Raw genomic sequence first — 10,486 nt, forward strand, 5'->3', positions numbered from 1 at the left:
GTGTATTCATCTGTGTGATAAAATCAATACATGCAGGGGAGGAGCTTCTTATTGATTACAATTTGAACCGCATAGATACAAACGAGGCTACTATCATGGGGGTGCTACATACTATTAAACCAACTTCTAATCAATGACTCCAACATAACATTTAGTCAATAAATTTTTGGCTAACATTATTATACTTGATCTTTGACATAGGGGCACAATATGGAACAACTACTCAGAGGGGATGCTAGTAATGTTCCTGGCTCATCTACACATGAGCATGTAAAAATCATTGTAATTGTGCAAACTAGATAGAAGCAAAATGTCATTTTTTTAATGTTGTTTTCTTTGTTGCTTTGGAGTAATTTTGATAATACTAATACTATTGTTATCACAGAGGGCTAGTGGTCAGAGGGAGGGAAAGGAACCTGCAGTCCCTTAGCAACCCACCCCTGAGGAGGACCCTTTTAATATTGATTTAGCAGAGACTGATGACTCGATTGGTTCAATTAAAAAGTTGCTAAGAAAATTGGCAAAGAAATTACACGTTTGGCAACTATTTAGCCTACTACTCAGGAAATAAAAGATAGGGCATCTAAATTGTTGCACACCTCTGAAACCTTAAAAGTAAGTATTAATGAAAATTTTAATTATAACAAGAGTTCAATAATCATTTTTCTGTTATGCTCTTTTATGGCATTAATTAAAATATGGATGCGTTGTCTTTATAGAGTTTTTTGCATGATTTCGAGCCCCATTCCCATGATGAGGGTGCTGTAGGTGGTTCAGGTAGATTGCATGTTCTATTCCACACTTATGTTTTCTACTTAATATATATAGGAATTATCATAATCATTGACAATACATGCTCGAACAATCCTTTTTTTTAATGCTCTAACAGTCTTGTCCATGCTAGTCCATGCGTTCTATATTTATGCATGCTCTAACAATTTTATTCTTTAGCTTTAGATCATATGACGATGTCGCCTCCATCTAGGACAACCACAAATCTCTTTTTGACTACTGGGTCGACAACACGTAGCTTATAGGAATCGAATGTTGCACCATCTACTGGTACACAAATCCCTCTTTTTCTCTCTTTTGTTATGTGTTTATAATTTTTGACAAAGACTTATGAAACTTATGAAACTTTTTGCAATAGGAGCTACAACATCATTTCTTGGATGTTCCTATGTTCCTAGTACAAGAATGGTGAAGGATGTCATATTGATTGTCAACGATGATGAAGGCATTCCATTAAAAGTAGCCAAAGTTCTAGGTACTTTAAAGTTATTATTCTATAGTGATATAATAGTAATTTAGTTTTTTATCACTCTTCATCGACTAATGATCCCATGATTGTTTTGTAGGGAATGATGTTTTTTGGAAAAAACTTGGTGATTAGTGTTTGCGAATATTTGAGCCCACTGTGCATACCTGGTGGAACATCATATCCTAACTATAACCCAAAACCACTATTTTGATTTCATATCATTGCTAGAATAGTTTTGCTTTTCATCCATTTCTTGAACTATATTAAAGGTAGCTTCACTTCATTTATGAGTCTAACATGTTTTTTTTACTTAAAAGGTGGAATAACCAAGACAAAAAGTTGAAGGATGATCTTATAGAGAGCATGACCCAACTCTTTGGACCTCGTGCATTTGAGAGAAACAAGCTCCTTGAAAAAGCTGGTTTATTTTTGAAGTATATTAGGGACCAGTACAAAAAAATTTTATGAGATAGCCCTAGGTACAAGCATCCACCCTATGTTCTTGAGGCTGAGTGGTAGGCTCTGATTTTGGATGGAAAGTATAAAGCTAACAAGAAAAATGAAATTACACCAGTAGAGAGTACACCAAGGTATGTGATATTGTTGACAATGTAATTATGTACTAATTAACCTCTATATTTATACTATCTAACATATTTCAAACTTTTCATAGATTACCTAACACATCAAAGGAAACAAAGGCAAGACTAGAAAAGCATGGGACACACAAGCTCGACTCTGGTGGTTTTTTGAAACTTCAAGCATGAGTTGTAAGTATTAGTAAATGAAAAATTGTATCAAATTTTTTATATATTGTGATGGGAAATGCAAGGATAGACTAGCTTGTCTATGCTCCTGATCCTCAACTTTTGCAACTTTTGTATTTCCTTTTGATATTTTAACTACCCTCCATTGGTTGATGAAACAATGCAAGTAAAATTCACCATACCACACAAAAATGCAGGGCTCAAAGTTCAAGAGATGCCTCATAGAAGAGGATAAGAGAATTGGCTTCCAACAAGGCTATAGAGCCGTGGTTGAACAACTACGAGTTGAAATCAATGTGGAAGGTTCTAATAATGATGCATCTGAGCCATAGGTAAATAAGCTAAATGAAATTTATTTAAAATTGAATACTTTACCAATTAGTCTATTTGATGTTAAGTTCCAATATAAAGTGAGTATATCTATTTTAAGCAAGCAATGATAGCAATGCATAGGATGTTGGAATGCAGCCCGAAAATCCTTCTACACAATCTATGAATGCTGAAGGTTCGCATGATGTGCATCCCAGTGGTGGAGGTATACATTTGCTATTAAATTTTTTATATGTAATTGCAATTGGTGTTTGGATTAACGTAACATTTTGTATAGTAGTTGTAGAGGATTGAGGGGTTGATGTTCATGAGCGTGTTGACGTTGAGTCTGAAAAAAATAATGTGGTCAGATCAGGTAAAGAGCACCACAGTTATGTTATTTAGAATAATTAAATACTTGTAACAATTATAATAAATTATTTTTAATTTAACTCTTTTATTTGTTATTGCAGAGGACCCCCCTTTGCAACAACATAGGATTTTGAGATCATCAAGAATAGAGAAAATAACAACTGATGAGGGGGGAATTGATGATGACACTGATGCTCCTCTTAGATCTTACATAGAAAAAAGAAATAGAAAGAAAGAAAAAATGATTGTCATCTACATTTCTTAGTTGATAATGACTGAATTTTATGTCTGAATGAATTTAATTATGTGCTAATGAATGTTCATGATTGATGAATGTTTCATGTTTATGAATCTAATGTGTTAATGAATGTTATCATGTGATATTGATTGAATGTTACATTTTATTAATGGTTGAAAGAATAAATGAATGTTAGATGTTAATGGGGAATGTAGAGTGATGTTAGGGGGAGGGGGGTGGGGCCAAATGAGCTTCCACCTTCACGTGGTTGGCCCTGTTTAGTAGAGAATATTAAACTATTCTCAAAACAAAGTGAAGCTCAATAAGATACTAAATATTTCTCTATTTTGTCCTATGTTTAGATTGTTGTCCTATGCATCTAAGGCTTCATGCTTTGAACTGTCATGAAGTTCTAAACTTGTAGTTTTTTTATTGAATCCTCAGATCTTAGCACTGTCTTGGGACTGTGTTATCACCAATGATACAATTATCATAATTAACTAGGGAAACCCTTGATCAGCACTGTCTTGGGACTATGTTATCTGAATATGCCACTGCTTGGAAGAGGTTATTTTAAGCAAAAGGAATTAGGATATGATCATATTAGTGATGATAACACAACACAACATACACTCCAGCCCCAAGAAAAATGATTTTGACCTAGAGCTATGGATTGGTGAGGCCACAAATGGGGGACCTCATCCACAATTAACAAAGTTAAGGCTCAACCCCGAGAGAAAATTGGCACAAGCCTACAATGACGATGGCCTAGTGGCTGTTTGAACCTTATTGGCCCCTACACCATCACCACCACCACTTAACCAACATACTTAGTGGTGAACCTCACTTTTGATATTACTAAGCAGTAAAGGAGGTATCACTGTTAATACTTGTCAATTTGCTATCCATATTTTACTGATCCTTCATTTGAATCCATGTATGGTGCAAGGGCACCCAAGAAAAAATGAACTTACAAGGTACACCAGGAGCTATGTAGGAGATAATGAAGGTACAAGGGAAATCAATGCCTAATGGAGACCTATTGAGTTATTTTATGATGAATCATGGCTATTAAAGCCATTAAATGTAATAAATTTCACAAAGTTGACAAAATGTAAGGTATTGCCAAGAATAGGCAAATTGGCACAAATAGGGAGTCAATATGATGTAAGGGGTCATTTGAAGTCCTAGGGTGTCCTAGGAAGAGTTATGGGTGGATGGTAGTGTTTACATGATGTAATAGCCTATTAAAGCCCCTAAATGATGTAAAATGCACTCAAAGTGCAAGATCTCGTAAAATTGCCAACATTGGCAACATAAACCAACTTAGGCTTGAATGGGGTTAGTTAAGGTTATAGGTGTGTGAAGAGTGTTTTAAAAGGTCTTTTAGAGTCATTTAGGAATGAAATTATAGTTTTCATAAGTCTTTAGCCAAGAAAAGTTCACAAAAGATAATCAAAGGTAATGATGTTAAAAAAGTTATAAAAATTGTCTATATGCTGTCATAAGACAGTTAGAAGAGTAGTTGGCATCCAAGGGGACTTTAGTTCAGTTTTATGAGTTAGTTAGATGGGAAAATTTTTAGAAAATAAATGTCTTTATAAGACACAAGGGAAAAAGTTTAAGAGAGGTGTATGTAACAAGAAAATAAATAAATCAAAGAAATCTGCTATTCACTGTCACAGTGAATGTTTCCTAATTGCAAGATTCGACTTGGTAATCCAATAAAGTTCTTTATATTAAAGATTTATTGTTGTTGCTCCTTGAAAATATTGTCATGATTTTTTAACTCTTGACAAGGACTTTGTAAGTTATTTAAAAGACAAAAACTATCTTTGAAATCTTTGTTGTCAAAGGGAACATGACTGATTGTCACAGTTTTGTAGTCATTAATGGAGACAAGCCTCTCCCACTTTCTGTGAATGGACTGTAACTTGTGGGAGAGGCACTTAAGTGTATGAATATGTTGTTTTTATGATTTTAATGTAGGAGGATGCAGGTGATAGTGAACAAAGATAAGAACAACAGGGTGACTGTTCTACCAAATAGTGAAGGTGCAGTTGCAAGTTACCACATGGTGAATATGAGAAAATGGAGGTTGGAATGGATAAATGTGTGTTGAAAAAATTTTAGGGAGTATGTTTAAAGGTTTTTGAGCCAATAGAAAGGTTTTATGAGTTGATTTAGGGTCTTTTCTAGGAAGCCCTAGGCTAGAAATCGTTAAAGGGAGGGCTTGATGAAAAGGTGTCTAGAAATGCATGGAGGGTCAAAAAAATTGTGGAATACTATCATTTATTAGATGCCTTAATATTTTTTCAAGGTTTGGAGAGTTGGGTGTGTGTGCAAAGCATAGTTGCTTTGTTAGGCAAGGGCTAATTAGGCCTAATTGTTCTAGTGATAGCCATAGAAAGGTGCAACAGTCACAGGTTGAGAAATTGGTATATGCAAGGTTTGAAGAAAACCATAAAAGGGATTTTAAAAGGTGACTAAGTCACTAGGTTGTTTGGGGAGTTAGAGAGAAAAGTACAATTTGTTGCAGGACATGGCTACTAGACAGGCCTAAAAGGGCTAAAGTAGGAAATGGTGAAAGATGGGTTGTTGGAAGATGGTGAAGAGTTGAAGCATGGTAGATAGGCCATGATAAGATGGTCTAAGGTGTTAGGGTCAGTGAGAGATGCTAGAGTTGGATTTTGGTATGATGGAGGTGCTAGGTACACTAGGTGACCTAGAAGGAAATTGATACAATAAGAGATTGTGGTAATGAGGTAGGAAGTGAATTTGTGGGTATGGTGTGTGGAAGAGATCTACTAAGTTAGGGACTTCTTTTTGATCCTTGAGTTGAACTCTAGTTCCTTGAGTGGATTCCAAGATGTTGAATCCTCGAGTTGAATAGGGTTCCTTAAGGGGATATTAGAAGGCTTTGCATCAATGTAACTTCTAGTCCTTGATTTGAAGATTCTTTAGTTAATTTGTGTCCACTTTCTATAAAATTGGTAATAAAACCATTTTTAGAGAAATACAATTCTTACATGGATCTATCGATAAGAACTCTTTTAAAACTATGGAAAGAACACAAGAAACTATAGTTTCTATTGACTCATCTGTGCTATGTGCATCATGAAGTTAAAAATTGCAATGTTGTACAAAGAAGCTTCTTAGATATGGAATATTTACATAGAGGTATGCAAATTACTTAAAAGTTAAAGTTGTTTAGGTGGCCAATGTCACATTAATTACATTGTGTCATGTGAATATATTCATTAAAATGTACCACCCTCTCTTATATCTGGTCTCTTATAAGGTTGAATTGGCCATGTGTGAGGATGGTTTCAACATATGTGTTTTGACAAGTTTTTTGATGGAATTACATGGACAAGGTGATCCCACATTACAAAATCCATTACTCTATGACAATGGGGTGACTTACATGTTCATTCAGCATAACAATATCTACCTTATGGCAACATCAAGATAGAACTCTAATGCAACTAGCTTACTATTATTTCTACATCAAGTTGTGGATGTAAGTTCAAAAATCTACACTTCTCATTCACAATTTATTTCTTGTTCGAGGCTCTATTTTCAATTATTAAATGGAACACTACATTTAGAGAACTTACTAAACCTATAGAGCTAGGGATTCTAGTGTATGCATATAATTCTTTTATTTGTAGCTATTGCATGCATATTTAGGTGTTATTACAGTAATCAAGAGTTGTTAATGTTCCTCTTTGTTTTCTGCTATGATTAGTGTGTTGCAATAACTGATTCACATGTCAACTTTAGGTTCAATTTTGGATTGTCATGTGTGTTATTTCTACAGGTATTCAAGCACTATTTTGAAGAGCTAGAAGAAGATTCTTTGAGAGAAAATTTTGTCGTTGTTGTGAGTGTACACATCTATTTTTAATTTGAGCCATAGAGGGTCAAGGGTTCAAAATTCCTTGTAATGAACTATTTGAGAATATTTTATCATGAACTTAAAATTTAAAATATGTGTATATCATTTCACCACTTTTATTTCCCATTGTGCAGTATGAACTACTAGATGAAATAATGGATTTCAAGTACTCTCAATAAACAGAGGCAAAGATTCTTAGTGAATTCATCAAAATGGATGATTACAGGATGGGAGTCACTCAGTGACCTCCAATGGCTATTACAAATGTAGTTTCCTAGCAAAGTGAAGGAATACAATACAATAAAAATGAGATTGAAGGCTAATCCAGATTTAACTTTGTGCTTTGGTTGAATATGGAAATTGATATTTAACAAATTTTGTGCTTTTAATTTGTTATTAAAGGTCTTTTTGGATGTAGTAGAAAGTGTAAATATTCTTGTGAGTAGCAATGGGCAAATAGTGCGATCTGATGTGGTTGGAGCATTGAAGATGAGAGCGTACTTGAGGTAGTTTTTTCCTACCCCATGCATAATCTTATTATTGAGTTCTTTTAGAAATAAAACTAATAGACTATAGACAGGAAACATGGAATTGTTTCCCATAATCTTTGCTAAGTTGAAACACTGTAAACTCCAGCTAGGTTCATGGAGAACATTATAATGTTACTGCACACCTATTTTCTTAAATATGTACCCTACTTGTGGAACACCTTGAAATAGGACAAACCCCATTTTCTAAGCTGAAATGCCCATGTATGCTTATACACAGCTAAATGAATAGACATATATTATGAGAACGGGATTGGCGCATGAGAGTTCAGATAATAAACATCTTGTGTTTATTTTTACGTGGTAGAATTATGAATTACCATTAGACAAAGAATCTACAAATTATCCAACTTTTATAAGTACAAATATTGTGTTCATATTCATTGTTAAGATTTAATAAATAACAATTTTTTGGTCACGAGACAACCAACTTCAATGTTGGATACTTGCATTTCAATAGATTACATGCTTCAGTGAGAATAAAACAAATATAGAATAATAATGAATTGTGGTGGATGATTGAAAAGAGTCCAATTTCTTGGAGAGTTTAGAGTGATAGATTAAAAGTCAAATTATAATGACCAAATGTTGAAATTTAGATTATGATGCACTAGGTCCCATACCCAGACTAGGTCCAATTCATACAGTTTGTAGGCCTTCCCCGGGTCTGTAATAAATGTATCTGGAATAATTTGGTTAGGACACCCATGCCCTTGCCATATGAAGGTTAAAGTTGGATCCCCACAGCTGATGTTGGAAATAAAATAGTATGAAAAATTACAAAAAAAGAATAAAATATTGATATGTATATATCTTTAGACATTTTATATAATTATTGAGTGTTGGAAGTAGTTTGACCACTAATGATTTCTTTTTTTTATACATATGCCATAAGTATTAAACCTTTATAACTTTTAATTTAATATTTGGCATTGAATTATTGATTGTGTTTCCTAGTTAATTTAGCTTGTTTTGTGCAAAATGTGGCTATTTCTAATTTTTATTTATGTGTAATGTACTTTTAGCATGACTGCTGAAATGTTACATATCTAGCTGTTAATGACAACTATATTTTGATTCACTTTTTTTCAGCGGAATGCCAAAATGCAAACTTGGACTCAATGATAGGGTGCTACTAGAAGCACAAGGAAAAGCGTCAAAGGGTAAAGCAATTGATTTGGATAACATCAAGTTTCATCAGTATGCAATCAAGCTCATTTTCTTATTCAATTCCTTAAACTATCAATTTTATCTTATATTAAAGTGCTTGCAAATTCCTTTGATGTTGTACTTGGTCTTTTTCTTCCCTTGAAAAGGCATATGTTAATTTCTATTTCTTCTGTCAGGTGCGTTCATCTTGCTCGTTTTGAAAATGATAGAACTATATCCTTCATACCTCATGATGGGACTTTTGATCTTATGAACTATAGACTTAGCACACAGGTTTTTTCATATATTCAAGAGAATGCAGTTGTTGTCAAATCTTTGAAGTTCTATTATTAAGGATATCCTTCTAAAGTAGGTTTCATATCATATGTTTTTATTACTTTTCAGGTAAAGCCATTGAAATGGGTTGAAGCTCAAGTATAAAAGAATTCAAGAAGTTGGGTAGAATATTTGGTGAGAGCATGCAGCCAATACAAAGATCGTAGGTTTCAAATTATCTCTCTGGCTTATGTATGCCTATTTTAGATCTGATTTATCTGCTGTTTAGATAGATCTTTCTAACATGTTAGCTTCAAGGAATGGTTTAAGTATGACTAATATTTTTGTGTATTTGCTAATTTGTCTCATGGTTTTCTTTAACTTTGCAGTACAACAACAAATGTTGAAATTGAATTGCCAGTACTAGCTGATGCATCTACACCTCATGTATGCACATCAATGGGTATTTTTGCATACTCCCCAAAGAGGGATGCTTTGCTTTGGAAAATAAAATCATTTCTTGGTGGAAAGGTATCTTGCAGCTTTCATTGGTTTTCTTGTTCAAAGATGGTTAATAGTACCATGGTTCTAGACCCTAATGTTTTAGTTTCTTGATTGACTTATTATGTGGATTTTGATTCATGAATACATATTGAGGGCTCAATTTAACCTTTCTAGCATAACTGCTGAAGAAGCAACCCCAAAAAAGTGGGCGCCTATTCGTATCAAATTTGAGATACCATATTTTACTGTATTAGGAATTTAGGTCATTTCTTAACTTTAGCTTACAAATGTAGATTATTTCTTTTGCGAGTATCATTAGCTCATTACCATGATTTATAACTTATCTAAAATTTGAGCCATTTCAGGTCATTTTGGACTGACTCCATAAAAGTCATCATAGTGCTGGACCCTTTTGTGTGTTCACTTCTATATTTCTGATGAGAAAAAGCTCATTGCTTATATTTATATTGGCCTCAGTGAAAATCATTATGCTTTTTAAATATTTAGCTCCACAAGTAAATTGATGCATTGAATAAATGGTTGAGAATTTACATTTTGTTCATTTAGATTTAGGCTACTACTTTATAAAAACTTTCTTTTGTTGCAATTCTTTACTGCAAGTCAAGTATCTAAAAATCATTGAAAAGAGTGGATATCAAGCATTGCCATGGGTGAGGTACATTACAACGACAGGTGAATATGAACTAAGAATGATCTAGACTAGTGATAACTGAGAAATGTTGTAAGCAAGAGAGAATGTGATATTTGATCATTCTGATGGCTTATTAAGTTGTTTTTACTTTCTAAATGAAGGATCAAGCAGAAGGATATTATTTGACTATCCGCCTAACAGCTATGTCTTGTGAAAAACCCATCACAAATTTGGTTTTGTTGTGTTCATCATTCTTTCTTTTATATATTTTGATTGCTTTCAATTGTAGTTTCTTGATGTCACCTAATTTACTCTCTAAGGGAAAAAAAAACCTTTGGAACAAACTTTGCTTCAGCACTAGGTGGGAGGATATAGAGATTAGTTACAATCGATTGTTTCAGCCACTGATCATCAAAATTGAGGTCAACCAATAACCTTATCTCCCCCTTCTCTAAATATATGTATTGTGATATCATATTATGATCTGAACAACTACTTAAAAGATAAAA

At 33.7% G+C, this 10,486-nt stretch overlaps 1 pseudogene; it reads left to right on the top strand.

Moving 5' to 3' along the window:
- Positions 1-1,624: 1,624 nt before the first annotated feature.
- On the top strand, positions 1,625-10,044 carry LOC149563252 (AP-1 complex subunit mu-2-like; annotated as a pseudogene).
- Positions 10,045-10,486: the final 442 nt, after the last annotated feature.

Source organism: Cupressus sempervirens, chromosome 4, assembly GCF_028749045.1.
Source record: "Cupressus sempervirens isolate cs-2001-9-10 chromosome 4, ASM2874904v1, whole genome shotgun sequence".
NCBI lineage: Eukaryota > Viridiplantae > Streptophyta > Pinopsida > Cupressales > Cupressaceae > Cupressus > Cupressus sempervirens.